General features: G+C 49.3%; 2 non-coding genes across 2 annotated transcripts; both read right to left on the reverse strand.

Annotated features, from left to right (window-relative positions):
* Positions 1-7,520: 7,520 nt before the first annotated feature.
* On the reverse strand, positions 7,521-7,592 carry TRNAE-CUC (transfer RNA glutamic acid (anticodon CUC)). Its single transcript has one exon. It is a non-coding gene; the product is annotated as a tRNA-Glu (tRNA).
* Positions 7,593-7,839: 247 nt separating this feature from the next.
* TRNAL-CAA (transfer RNA leucine (anticodon CAA)) lies at positions 7,840-7,942 on the reverse strand. Its single transcript has 2 exons — positions 7,905-7,942; positions 7,840-7,883 (listed from the first exon to the last, which is right to left on the reverse strand). It is a non-coding gene; the product is annotated as a tRNA-Leu (tRNA).
* Between the last annotated feature and the right edge of the window lie 7,247 nt (positions 7,943-15,189).

Consider the following 15,189-nt stretch of genomic DNA (forward strand, 5'->3'; position numbering starts at 1 on the left):
GATTAATGGATGCCAAAGAGATGTACAGAATCTAAGAACACAGGACAGCTGTCAGGCCAGGGGAACAGCCGTGGCGGCAGTGCTTTCCTGGAAGCTGACAGGGGACTGGATCTGGGACCCGCCCTGCCTGTCCATTAGGCCACGGGGAGGATTCCAGAGGATAACTGGGACGGAGAGCGCCTTGAAAAGCCACAAGTGGCCTTCTAGGTTTGCTAACAACGGGAATAATGAGTGTCCTTCGAGGAGGGTGTGGGTCTGGTAGGCGCCGGGGATCCGGAGCTGGCGCCCAGCGTCCTCATGGAGGGCCCCACGGAGAGTGCAGAGGAGGATGCTGAGGTTCGGGAGGGATGTACGTGGTCTCCGGGGCCCGCTGGGTGCCCTCCGCAAGCCTCCTCGGGGACCTGGAGGCATAGCGCCCGGGCCACTTGAGGCCTTGGCCGGCCGGGGAGCCAACCTGGGGACCAAAGGGCGGCCCAGTTCCCTCACGGCGTGAGCACGGCGGCAGGGTGGCGGGGCAGCCCGTGCTCGGAGAGGCCAGCAGTGGGCCTGCGACAGGCGGCGGGGAGCAGGGCGGCTGGCGGCAGCCGTGTCCCCGGGGCGCCGGCGGACCCCGCGCAGGAGTCCCCGGAGCTGACGCGGAGTTCGAGCTGCAGCTCAGTGAGCTCTGCCCGTCCGACCGCCACACCCGGGCGCCGGCGAGCGGGTCGGCGGCGCCGATAGCCGCGCAGCCGCCTCCACCCGCTGGGCCGCCGCGCCCGTCCGCGCCCCGGGCCCCGGGCAGGTCCCGTCCCAGCGGGCGGCGGCGGCCGAGTCAGCCCCGCCCCCAGGGCCCCGAGCCGAGCCTCCGGCCGGCACCCACGCCGCGGGGCCCTCCGGCAGGTGGTGCGCCGACGCGCCCTTTGAACTGAGGTCCCTCCCTTCCCCGCCCCCGCACCTTCCTGCCGTCTTTTCCCGGCGGCAGGTGCGGCCACAGCGCGCATCACACCGTCCTTTTCCTCGTCGAATCCGCTCAGGTCAGTTTCCGCCGCAGAACGAGAGCCCCTGAGGCCGGTGGGTGGGGGCGCGGGGGCGGTACGGGCTTGGAGGCAGCCCCGGCGCAGGTGAGCCCCTAGCCTCTTGGGGTCCGGCTGCCCGCTGAAGGGCTTACCGTCCCGGCGACTAGACAGGCAGAAAAAGGGCTAGTGGGGAACCCGGAGCAAAAGCTAACGTTCCCTGCGGTTTCAGAACAAGACACCCTGGGAGCACAGGCCCCAGAAGGGGCGCCTGGAGGAGCTCCAGCCGGGACTCCTTCCTGCTGCCGAGGGCTGAACTATTAGCCAATCACTGTCATAGTTTTACACCAATCAGAATTGCACTAAGTTTTCACCTTATCTGCATAATTCACGTGCCCATCACAATGGTGCCGAGTTTCACTTCATCTGAGTAGAGAACCAGGGTGAGAACTGGTTTGTGCTTATAAAAGATGTGGCCTCTGTCGTGGATATAAGCGATGAACTTTCCTTTTAACCTGCCCCTGCTGGGTTTTCTGAGTTTCTAACCTCCCTCTGAGACAGGGACCATGGGTGTGGTCAGAGTAGGGCTAGGGCCCTGGAAAAAGACCCCTACCAAAAGTCCGTATTAAACAATTAGGCAAAGTCAGAGTCACATTAATTCTCTAAAGTAACATATCAAACTAGGAATATAAGCATTCTTCAGTGAGATTAGTTAAAACTAAAAAGCTAGGAGTAACTTGGCCTAGAATGTTTTAATATTCCCAGACAAGAAAATGAGGTCAGCATAGCCCATGTCTTCATTGTGTCAATTAAATCATGCATTGTAAAATTTACTTTAGCCCGCTAAAAGGCCAGCATATTTTCTTTAACTTTACCCGGATGCTCTTTTTTCCTCCTCCAGCCCGTAATCAAGTAATTTACAACCTGGGCAATTAATATGGCAAATAAGCCCAGTCACAAACAACATAGTAAAAACAGGAAAAACTCCATCTTAAAGCTAAGATAGCATTTTAAAACCCAAGAAGTTAAAAAAAATAGGTTTCTTAACATAACAAACAATAACTCAGCCCACCTTGGGAGCAGGAAAGGCAGTCTTGATTGATATGCTTCCAGACCAAGAAGCTGTATCCTGGGAAAGAATCTGCTCCCAAACCAAGAAGCTGCTATTCTGGGAAAAAATCAAAGCAATAAATTTCTTGTATTAAGTTAACTCTGCAAAATAATCCGAAAGACTGATAAGAAACTTAGTGTCTCTTCAAAGATACACATTTTGGGAATACTTAACAGGTCTGCATCCCTAGCCCTTTGTCTCTCAACCGCCTATAAATCCCCTAAACAATGCACCACCCTGGACTCTCTTTTTCCCTCCCACTGTGAGTCCTCTCACTTGATCTCTAAATAAAAGCCTCTCACTTGCTCTCCTACTTTGAGTGTTTGCAAAGTTCATTCTTCAAATCTGTGAACAAGAACCCCAACATCACCTCTGCTCAGTTTTATGGGCTGGCATTCTCAAGCTGACCCTTCACCGGGGAATGGGGACACCCCAGAAGTTGCCTCTTCCCAGAGGTGGAACCCTTGTGAGGTGACAGTTGCTGAGAGATAAATCCTTTGGAAGTGACACCCACCAGGAAAGGAACGCCTTATGTTGGACTGCACAGTATGTCTCCCGGAACATTTTGCTTTCCTGAATGGTGGTGCCTACAGGCTCTGCTTTATGCTACATGTTTGATAGTAGCATTTTGCCCAGGTGATAAAAGCAAGACCAGTCGGACCAGTGTTACGGCTCCCTGGCTGGCCTGCTCTCTGAGTGCCCAGCCCTCAGACAATGGGCCATCCAGGCCCTGGACACCTCTCAAACCTGGGCAAACAGGTGGTGTGGTCCCCTAACTGAAGGTCAAGGCGAAGGCCTGCCAGCCAGCTTGGTCGCACTCACTCTGGCCTTTCCTGGGGAAGAGAGCAGGGATGAAGCATGGGCACAATCCTCAGCTCGTGGGCACTCCCGAGGCCAAACTCAGAGTGCCTGATGGTGGGCATGCCCAGACTAGGGCATGGTGCTGAGGAGGGAGACAGACTCCTTCGTGTCCAGGTTCCTCCCAGCAAAGCCAGGCTGGGCCCACTGCACTTGCAGGTTCACGTGAAGAGGCCTCAGTTTCCCCATGTGTCACACACTGCTTTTTAGGAATGTACATGAGGATTATAAAAGTGAAAGGCTCAGAATAGTGTGTGTGTACAGGCAAGTGGGCTTGAGTGGCAACTGTTTTCCATTATTAGAACCAAAGAGGGCCATCTGAGGGCTGTCAGAGCCCAGGTGCCAGGTAGACCCCTTGGGAGCCCCAAGGAGATAAACTGAGGGTGCACCTGGAATTCCCCCCAGCCTATTCTGTTCCTTCTGTCCCCAGGCAAGAAGCCAGGCCTCCCATGTCTGCTCCTGGACAACCTGAATGTCAAGACCTCTCCCTGCACACAGTGAGTCATTGCAGGAATACCTCATCAGGGTGGGGAACCTGGGCCTGCACTGTGCAGATGATCGTGGACACCAATGGACGAGGCCTTCACGGAGACCCTGCCGCACCTCCTCCTTCCAGCAGCCATGGTGGGAAGTGGGTAGGGAGATGGGAGAAGGGGCATAGATCAGCCAGTCACTAACAGGACAGTGGTGAAGAGAAGGATGAGTTACATCAGTCAGAAAGTACCCCAAAAATAGGGAAGGGGGGAAAGCAGGGCCCCCCAGACTCCAACAAGCCTCAGAATCATGGGGGGCTTACAGAGAGGGCTGGGCTGCACCCCAACCCCCGATTCAGTAGATCTCGACTGGGTCTGAGAATGTGCATTTCCAACATGCTCCCAGGGGCTCTGCTGCTCCCTCTGGGAGCCAGGCCCCGAGCACCGCTGGCTAAGAGGCTGTCCCGTGAGAAGGCTGTGGTCTGCTTTGCTCTGGGCCCACCTGCTCTCCTCCTGCACATGGGGGTCCTTACAGGGTGCGCTTGCTTTCAGCCCGGGGAGATGTGCTGGGGTGACTCGGGGCCCCCTACCACCAAGACCCTGTTGCTGTCTGAGCAGTGTGGGGCTGCTACAGAGAGAAACTAAACTGGGATTCACTCTCCCTCAGGGTCAACTGACAGAACAGGCTACTGAGCTTGTGGGAGGGCAATGCACCTTTGCAGCCCTCACTAAAACACAACTCAGAGCCAGCCCGGCACAGGAGTCAGGGCTATGCACTCTGGGCTTCCGAGCAGGGATGTGCGGAGACACACGGGCTGGGTGGTGTTTGCCTCTCTCAACACGGCCACCCAGACCCCAGCTGCCTTCCAGGCTCCCCTGTCTCTGCAGCCCAGCTCCACAGGCCCCGCCCACCCCCAGCCTCACCTCACTGCACACATGAAGTTCACATGGACTAACCACTCTCGTAGCAGCTCTGAAATCTGGTGACTCAGACCCAAGTCCTGCCCTTGGTGCTCAGGGACAAGCTTAGGGACTGTCTTACTCTGTGGGGTATAACAGAACAGCATGATACCATGATAAAGCTGGATGGCTCCCAGAAAAGGACATTTGTTTCTTACAATTCTGGAGACTGGGTAGTCCAAGGTCAAGGTGCCAACAGATCTAGCACACTTGGGGCTGCTTACTGGCTCACAGACTGCCAGTTTCTGGCTGTGCCCTCACATGGTGGCAGGGACAAAGAATCTGGGGTCTTTTACAAGGGCACTAATGCCATTCAGGACGCCTCAGTGCTCATGACCTCATCACCTCCCAAAGGCCCCCAACTCCAAATATCATCAGATTAAGGATCGAGTTTCAGCATGGGGATTTTGGGAGGACACAAATGTTCATATGTCAGCAGGGACTATGACATATGTCCAAATAAGGGTGACAGGTGGCAGACAATGGTGTCTGTCAGGATGAAACAGGGAAAACACTGGGATGCCCTTCAAGGTGGGCCTCTTCCTGGATTACATCTGCTGGGGGTTAATGTCAGCCTTATGTAAGGAGCAGGTAAGTTTTTTAATAACTAGTTTCATAAGAAGTTGCAAACAGAGTACAGACAGGTCCCATGGTACCTTTCATCCAATTTCTGCCAGTGGTTACATTTTATACACATAATTATATGTATTATACAATATATTGTAATTATCATATTATTACAATGTAATGCCAAAATCAGAAATTTGCCAGTCACAGTATATGTGTGTAATTCTAGGTCACTTTATCACGTGTGTAAATTCTTAAAACCACCACCACAGTCAAGATACAGAACTATTCCATCAACACAAAGATCTCACTCTGCTACCCCTCCACAGTCACCCCCATCTGACTCCCATCCCCCAACATCCCCAGGCCCTCGCAGCCACTAACCTGTTCTCCATCACTATAATTTTGTCATTTCTAGAATGTTATGTAACTGGCATCATACAATATGTGACCGTTTGAGGTTGACTTTTCACCCCACGTAATTCCCTGAGGTCTACCCAAATTGTTGCCTGTACCAATGCTTCATTTGCTTTTATGGCAGAGTAGTATTGTCTGGTATGGTGGTGCCATGGTTTGTAGGGCATTTCAGCTTCCTGTTTTGGCTGCTTGTTACAAATAAAGGTACTATGAACACTTGCATATAGGTTTCTGTGTGAACATTTCTCATTTCTCTGGGGTAAATGCCTAAGCATGTAATTATTGGGTAATATGGAAGTGAATATTTAGTTTTGTAAAAAAATTGCCAGATTCTTTCCAGAGAGGCTGCACCAATTTACATTCCTACCTGTGATGAACAAGTAAGCAATGCAGTTTCTCTTCATCCTCACCAGCATTTGGGGCTACCACTCCTTTTATTTAAGCCATTCTGAAAAGGGTGCAATGATGTCACTGTGATTTTAATTTGCACTTCAACGGTGTTGAACATCGATGTCTTCGGCTCATTTTCTAAGCGTGTTGTTGGCTTTACTTACTGTTGAGTTTTTTGAGAGTTCTCTGTATATCCTAGATGAGTCCTTTGTCAGATGCGTGGTTTGAAAATATTTCTTTTCTGTCTATAGCTTGTCTTTTCATCCTCTTAACAGCGTCCTCTGCAGAATAAGTTTTTAATTTTGATGAGGTGGTATTTAATGATGTTTTCTTAAAAGCATAATTATGATATAAAATCATGAAAATGGGTCGTGCTTTTGTTGTCATTTCTAAGAACTCCTTACTAAGCCCAGGTCCTAAAGCTTTTCTCCTCTGTTTTCTTCTAAACGTTTGTGATTTTATGTGTTCCACTGAAATTTATGATTCATTTTGAGTTGACTTTTGTGTGAGATGTGAGTTTTTCAAATAAAGTATATTATATATAGCTCCCCTAATAACGTGTAAACGCCCATGGTAGAAAAGTCAGTCTATGCCTGAAAGTACAACAAAGAAAATGGAAAGTTTTCATCATCTCACCACTTACCGAAAATCACAGTGACATTTAGATGTTTGTCTTTCCAGTTTCTTTCTTTTCCCCTCTGTTCTGACATGTCTTTAGATTCCTTTGAAGATGAGGGAAGATTTCAAAATGAAACTAAAGGTTATGCAGAATCTGATTCTCTTTGCTCTTCCTCCTTTAATCGGCCTTTATACCGGTGAGAAAACGGAGGCTTAGGGAGGGTAGTCAGTTTGCCCGCTAGAACGGCGCGGCCCGAGCAGCCTGAGCTTCCAGGACGAAGCAGAGGCGGCCTTTGGGGAAGCCAGGTCGTCTCCAGCAGGAGTGAGTAAATCCTGGCTCAGCCCTGGGAAAGCTGCCCAAGGAGAAGCGGATGCTTCGAGAAAATACAGATTAGGCGCAGAGGCTCAGAATATTATACAAATGTGAAGATGGAATTAAATATTATGTCAATGTTTTTACTATTGTAACTCTGGGGAAAGGAAATCCCGGGGCAAAATACTTCTAAAACCAAAATCAGTCAAAAGGAGAAATACAGTTTGAAACCCGTGTATTGCTTACAAACCGCGGTCCGGGCCGTTGCTCTCTCCTGCTCCAGCATAAATAAGCCGGCGTCCCCCGGCCTCTGCGGTTCGGATAAGCCCGGGTAACACATTTTGATGAGAAGACGAACCCCTTCTCTGCCCCCCGAGGAACGCCCGTTCATGCGGAAATGCATTAAAGCCAGGCGAGATAGCCCGGAAGTATTACAATTTTACCACATACTCTTTTTCACAGGCATTACAGTAGGAAAACGGGCAGGGCACGTCCCCGGAGCGAGAGCCAGTGCACAGTGTGTGCGGCGGGGCTCAGGGCGTGGGGCCGGGCGGCCGCCCCGGGGGAGGAAATGGGCGGAGAACACCTGGACCCTGCGGAAGACGGGGCCTCGCCGCCTGCAGCCCTGCTGCTGCCTCTCGGGCTGGTCAGGCGCGACTCCGAGCGCTCTTTCCTGCCTCAGACAAGGTCGACGCCTGACCCCAGGGCACGAGCTCACTAACGGCAACGGCGTTCGCCTCTTGACAGCTTACTTTCTGCCAAAAGAAAACGTTACTATTTTGGCTCCTTAAAAATAGGAAAGCAAACAACAAAAACCGCACTTCCCTGACCGGGAATCGAACCCGGGCCGCGGCGGTGAGAGCGCCGAATCCTAACCACTAGACCACCAGGGAGATGCTGTGATGCTTGTTTCTGAATATGCTGAGCTCAGTGTAAGATGTGTACATGCAAATTCAACCCTGAATGTGATTGAATGAATTTACGGTGTTTAAAAACCATGCTCTCTGCCCAGGGGGCGCTCAGCCGCCACAGGTCCGGAAACATGGGCGGAATCCAGCTGTGGCTGCCTTCCCGGAAAACAGGAAAATGACCGTGGCCGCTGGGCCAACTGCGGTCCCGGAGGGAGAGCAAAAGTAATTGTGTCAGAAGTGGGATTCGAACCCACGCCTCCTTGGAGACCAGAACACCCGCAGGTAAGGGAGAGCCTTGAGTCTGGCGCCTTAGACCACTCGGCCATCCTGACACCTAGGGAAAGCTGGGCCCGTGTGCCAAGTGCTTCCTGTGCTGCCTGAGGCGCCACCCAGCTCACCAGCCTGAGAGCCGCCTGCCACCCAGGGCTCTGCAGCAAGCGCCCGGAGGCCTGAGTGCACCTGGCAGCCCCTCCAAACACCCTGGGACCTCTGAACGCTGCTCACGTGCTCCACCCAGCAGGCCAGAAACCCCGCAGCAAAGGCCGAGGGCCACGCGGGTCTGCCGCGCTCCCGCCCGCCGCCTCCAGACCCGGATTCCCGTCTCCGGGCTATCGCTGGGGACACGCCGGCCGATCGATTGCTGTTGCCGTTTCTGTATTACTGGAGCTTCTTGCCTTACCGTCCATGCCAGACCCAGCTCCCAAGGGGAGCGTGACACTTGTTAGAGCACCTACATAAGGCTAGCCAAGGGGGTCTATCGATGGGTGTAGGGACCGCTGCAATGGGGTTTTTTCTGGGGGAGAGAGATTAGGCTCAACTGAATGCAAGGAAAAAGGGAAATTCATAGCAAAGGAGCGGGGGGTCAGTGATTGGAAAATTACTAAGAAAATACCAAGGGTCGAGGAGGAATGTTTGTCCAAACCGGCCTGATAGGATTCCTGCTGAAGGCAAGCCAGGGGGGTGAGACCTCACCTGGGGGATGGTGGATAAGGAACCCTATTACATATCTACAGCGATCAGGTATCAAGGATGGGGCATTCTGGCTAAACTTATTTAGCAGGATTCTTTCTTAACGTGGATAATACAGAGAGAAACACCAAAGTCCAAAAGTTAGGCCTAGTTAAGAAAGAATTCAGGGGAGTAGTTAACAAGAGAGTGCAACCACCCCAAGTGCCCTTTAGCGCCTCTGCCCTAGACCACTCCGTTCACTCCTTCGTTCATTCACTGAGTCGTTATTGGGGTCCACCGAAGATAGAGCAGTGTACAAGCACAGAAGTACCCATCCTGAACAAGCAGACTGCTAGTGTGGTAGACCTTCAGCCCAGAGAAGTACACAGGCTGGCAGGACAAAACAAAAGCAGGGCAATGACATAGTGGAGCTGTTTCTAGCTCTGTTCAAAAAGCAAAACACATGACTCACACAAATACATAATGCACACATGTCCAGATTTCATTAAATTCATTAATGAGATTTGTACAATGTTACAACGAAATTTTGAAGAGACTTTTTTGAAATAACCCATCAGTCACAGAAGTGTTGAAAAGAGATTGCTAACAGATGTAAGTTGGGCTGGGCTCTAAACTGCGATTCTGAGGTAATGTTTTCTACTTTGGAGTTGAAAAAGCAAGGCAAGGTATTTGCAGTCAGAGCAATATAACTACATGCAAGGAAACCCCGCCCCCCTACTAAAACTCTATCTTGAACATTAGGCTCTAGAGTCATTTCTCAGTGAGATCAGGTAATGTTCCCCAGATAAGTAATAGTAGTACATGTTTTATTATGCTGCTAATCATTTATAATCATGTGTAAGATTCACTTAAGCATACTAAAAGGCCCAGGCCTAAGGGCTGTCTTTCCTCCTTCAGATCTGACAAGGTGATTTTGCAAACTGAGCAACTAACTTAGCATGTGGACCCAGCTGTAGACGGCATGGTAAAGGGCAGGAAAAATTCCATCTTAAAGATAAGATCGCATTTTAACACCCAGGAAGTTTAAGAGGCAGGATTTTTTAGCAAACAGACAATACCTCAGCCCACCTTGGGGACTGGGCAGGCAGCCTTTTGATGTGCTCCCAGACCAAGACGCCGGTGTCCCAGAGATAAATCAAGGCAGGAAATTCCTTGTGTTGTTAATTTCTAATATTCAGGAACCACTTAACAAGTCCACACCCCTAAGTTTTTTTTTCACTTTCCCAAATATCCTCAACTGCCTATAAAACCCCTAGACAACACACCAGTATGGACTTTCTTGTCCCCTCCTGGCGTGAACCGGGAGCTCTGTCCTTTCACTTTCTCTCTAAATAAAAGCCTGTACCTTGCTCTCCTACCTTGAGTGTTTGTGAATCTCATTCTTCAGCTTCATGAATAAGAACCCCAGCATCAATAGCACTCAGCCACAGGTGCACATGGAATCAGACAATCCCTAAAGGGTCTGCTAGACAATGTGAAACATTCCACTGTAAGAACACCAAGTGTCCAAGAGAAGCAGAGCCAGAGAATAATTAAAGCGATAAAAACAGATTTTATTCAGGAACTACTTTGCAATAGGGTAAGAGACTATATAGAAATGGGTTCAATTCCAAATACAGCAAGGGTAAGTGGAGAGTTTGCGGGGGGAAGGTGGGCTATAGCCAAGGGTGGGGGGTGGGAATCGATGGAAAATGACTAAGAAGAGACATCAAGAGTAGGGAGATTCTTGCTAAACTGTCCTAATAGGATTTCAACTGAAGGCAGGCGAGGATCATCAGATATCACTTTGGGGACAGTGAGGGATGATCAAATATGGCAGGTGATCAGATATCAAGGGTGGGGCACTCTTGCTACGGACCTAGCAGGATTCTTATTAAAACTCAACTCTGCAAAGATGGAAGTGCAAGGTCGAGGCCTAGCTGAATAGGGGACTCAGAAGACCCTGGCTAAAGTTCAGTCAAGAAATTAGTCATTGTAACTAGTAATCTGTTAGATACATGATCAAAAAAAAAAAAAAACACTTTTGTGCATCAGGGACATTACAAAAAAAGTGCAAAGACAACCTGTAGAATGGGAGAAGATATTTGCAAGTCATATAGCTAGTAAAGGTGTAGCATCCAGAATATATAAAGAACTCTTACAACTCTGTTCTGTTTTTTTAATGGGCAGAAGTATAGACATTTCTTCAAAGAAGATACACAAATAGCCAACAGGGCATGAAAAGATGTTAGTCTTTAGGGAAATGCAAATCAAAACCACAATGAAGCACTACTTCACTGGCTATAAAAAAAAAAATAGGATAAATTAGAAACTCTATACATTGCTGGGGGGAATATAAAATGATCCAGCCACCTTGGAAAATAGATTGTCAGTTCCTCATTCCTAGGTATATACCCCAAAGAATTGAACACAGGTACTTAAGCACCTGTACACTCAATGTTTATAAGAGCACTGTTCACAATAGCTAAAGTAACCCAAGTGTCCAACAATGGACAAATTGTATTATATCCATACAATGGAATGAAGTGTTGATACATGCTACAATATGGACACATACTTAATGTGTGCTAAGCAAGGTAAGTCACACACAACAAATATGTCCACTTTCACTACTGTTATTCAGTATTGTGCTAAAAAGTTCTAGCCAAAGCCATCAAGCAAGAGATTTAGAGTCAAATCCAAGGTCATGAAAATTTGCCCATAATTTTTCCCAATAGTTTTATGATTTTCAGCTCTTTTATTTAGGTCATTTATTCATTTTGAGTTGTGTTTTTTTTGTGTGTGGAATGAAGTAAGGATCCAATCTCATTATTTGCATGTGAATATCGAGTTGTTCTATTACCATTTGTTGAAGAGACTATTGTTCTTTTTCTCCAAGTTTTGGATATTTGAGGGCCCTTGCAATTGCAATTCCAGATGCATTTGAAGATTAGCTTTTCAATTCTGGAAAAATAAAATAAAAAACCCATGGAATTTTGTTAAAGATTGCACTGACTCTATTTAAAATCATTTTGGTGGTGTTGATTCTTAATATTAAGTGTTCCAGTCTATGAACATGGGATATTTTTCCATTTATTTAGGTCTTTCATTTCACCAATGTTTTGTAGTCTTCAATGTACACGTCTTTTAACCATCTTGGTTAAACTTATGCGTAAGTATTTTATTTTTTTATTAGCTCTAGGTTTTTGTGTTTTTTTTGGTGGATTCTTTGAAACTTTTTCTATATAGGACGATCATGTCATCTATGACTAGAGATAGTTCTACTTGCTTTCTAATTTGGATGCCTTCTGTTTCTTTTTCTTGCCTGGTGGCTTTGGCTAGAACTTGTTAGCACAATCTTGAATAACAGTGGTGAAACTGGACATATTTGTCTTCCTCTGTGAGCAGGGGGAAAGCTTTCAATTTTTCCCTATCAACTGTGATGTTAGCTATTTTTCATACATGCCCTTTTTCATGTTATTACATGCCCTCATTTTTCATTTGCATTTTTAAATGCGTAAGACAAAAGACAAAGGCATACAAAGGAAACTAATTATGTTGAAATTATCAAAATAGTAAAATTAATTTGACATAGTAGTGTGTGCTCATTAACATATTACAAGATATAGTAGCATTTTGAATTAGCGCTAAGTATCCATAATGCATTACATGCAACAACCGTGTAATATGACTGTTTACAACTGACAGGGCATGGTGGTAATAAAAAGTACACTGACTTATTTGGTTTTATTTTTGTATTTAAATTCCTTACAGGCTCTGCCTCTGGCTCTAGCTCTGCTGGGCTGCCCTCTTGCTCAGTTTCACTTCCTGTAAGTATTTGCACATGTACGAGATAACAGTGCCCTTGCACTTGTGTTAAAGGGTCTTCTTACCTTATTGTTACACAGAGTTGGGCTGAAGGGAAAAGAGGGGCAAGAAGTGGGGTCAGGCAGAGGAAGAGGTGGTGCCAGACAAGGGCAGGTTGGGGGTTGTGGGATGAAGGATGGATAGTAATGAAGAGGAGTTTGGATGGAGTCATCTGACTTGGGTTTAGAGGGGCTTTTTTTCCTGCTCCCAGACCCTTTTTCCCCATGTCTTCTTAGTGCCTCAGAGCCCTTCCCTCAAACTTCCCAGCTGTTTCTCTGCAGTTCTACCCTCCTCCAAGACAAACTTAACTTTGATAGTTCAGCAAGGCCCAAACCCTCAGCTCGTCACAGGCTCGGAGATCCTGGGGCACATGCACCATCCCACCTGCCATCTCCTAGTCTCCAGGATAACGTTAGCAGGGGCTGGAGACTGAAGTCTAGATGCTTGGGTTATAAGAGGTTTACACTAGCCTCTACAAAGCCTTCCAGTGTTCTGCCATGCCTGCTCCTCTCTCCATGTTGGATTGCAGTGGTGTGTGTGGCAGGGGAGAGAGCTCTCCTCCAAGTCTGCTATCACTTTAAATATAGTCACTTCATTTCTCTCCAGTGATTTTCTTCTGTGCCCCTTGAACACCATCCACATTATGTTACCAAGCAACTTTTAGATTCATCTCCTTCTCCATGTCCACCCAGATCTCAGTTCTGCTTTCTGGTTGGAAATGACTGCCTTCAGGATACCAAGACTTCAGTTAATAAACTTGAAATACAGGGTTTTGTAGTCATCAATAGATGCAGCAGCCAGACTTGGTTTTTCCTGGTGGAGAGGGCTGAGGGGCAGGCATCTGTGTTGGGCATCGTGCTGGGTATCTTCACAGTACAAGGAGGGTTGTCATAACCAGAGGCAGACCTTACAACAAAAGTTCTTCCCAAAACATATCTTCACTTACTACACACTTTTCTCACCTTATTTTGCGGCTGGGGCTATTAGTAGACTGCCTCATTTCCTCCTTTCCCAGGCCTGAATAGGCCTATGGGAGGGACACTGATGGGGACCATTAGCTACAGCAAGCTTTCAGCTCCTGGAATTCTTAGAGATGCTTTGTGATTAAGTCCTGTCCATTTAGCATCTTTGATAGGATTTTGGCCTAGGAGAAAAGGGATGGTCTGGTTAGCCTGCGCATGAGTGCAGGAGAAAGCCTGAAGGGCATCGAGGTTGGCGAGGCATGAAGCCCAACGCTGATCCAGCAGACTGCAGGTGCTGCTCAGGGCTCCACATGGGACATTCAACCACAAGCTGCTTTAGGTGCTCCTGTTAGAGTAAACTCACAATGATGGAATTCTACCCATGTTTCTCAGTTCTCACTGGTGGAGGGGGCTTCAGTTCTCACCAGTTGGATGGGCAATCTGGGGAGGGCAAGATTCAGAGGTCCTGGTAATGGAAAACAAGCAGAAATGGTTCATTTGGGGAGCTACCCAAATACGGCCTGGCTAGTGGAGTTACCAGACCAGGAAGGGAATGCGACAAGAACATAATCAGGAGAAAGTAGTTCAGAATGCTGGTAGCTCATAAATTTTGCATTAGAAGCCTGGTGCTGGAGGAATGGCAGTAGATGATTGGCTGGATCCATTTTTTGGCCCAAAACTTTCTAGGTGTAGAGGAACAAAGGTAAACGAATGAAGCAACAAAGGGAAGACAAAAGGAAAGAAAAAGGGGGCATGATATATGCTACGAGGGCCAGAAAGGAGGATAAGGGTAGGTGAAAATAAAACAGAAAAAAGGCAGTAAATGTAGAGGATAAAGGATAGCACAGAGCAGAGGAAAATAAACACAGGAAGAGGAGCAGAAAGAGAAAGGCAATGGGGAATTCTAGATGAGTCCCGGCTCACCAGGATGTAGCAGGAGCACATGCTGGGGGCCTGTGCGGGGAGAGGGCCTTCCCCCGCTCTGCGGCTCCCATCCCAGGATCCCGTTCGCCTAGAGACCCTGGTGTGCAGGTCACTACTGTTTCCTTAGCACTTCGTACTGCGCCTCCGGCGTCACCTCTCGTCTCTTCACGGAGACGCACACAGGTGCCGCCGCAGCCCGACGCAGGACTGGAGAAACACCGAGCTGAGGAACGAGTGAGGGCGGGGCTGCGGGGAGCAGACAGGGCACTTCCTCCAGCCGCACGACCTCTTTCCGCTCTCCACACCCACCCCGTCCAGTGAGGCCCACCCGGCACAGCGGCGCCCAGGAAGCCACAGCAGGTTTCCCTTCATGCTCGTCTTCGCGGGGCAAGGGACAGGCGTGGTCCCGGCGCCTAGACCCAACCTCCCCGGTCTGCTGGCCGCCTCCTGCCGTGCGCCCATGACTTCCCTGCCTTTCCCGTGTCTCCTCCCGCCTCGGCCTTCGCTCTGGAGAGAACCTTCGTTCCCTCGCAGGGCCCAGATGCACGATCTCCGCTGCAGCCAGGAAGACAACCCATGTGCAGAGCCGCGACTGTCCGCAAGCACTCTGCGGCCAGGCGGGTCCGCGACGCCACGCAGGAAGCGCGCCTCGGACAGCGCAGCGCCGGCCGCCGGGCAGTCGCGCGCCGGGAGAGGCACGCGGGCCGCGAGGCGCAGCTACCGGAGTGCGGTGCGGGTCCCCGCGCGCGCAAGCTGACTGAACAGGTACTGCTCCACCTCGTGAAGCACGACCTCCGCGTCGCTGGGCTGCCGTCGTCTCAGTACCCGGAACACCAGACCGCGGCGTAACCGCCCTTCCCGTCAGCCCTCCGAATCTA

The sequence above is a fragment of the Manis pentadactyla genome, chromosome 13, assembly GCF_030020395.1.
Source record: "Manis pentadactyla isolate mManPen7 chromosome 13, mManPen7.hap1, whole genome shotgun sequence".
NCBI classification, from domain to species: domain Eukaryota; kingdom Metazoa; phylum Chordata; class Mammalia; order Pholidota; family Manidae; genus Manis; species Manis pentadactyla.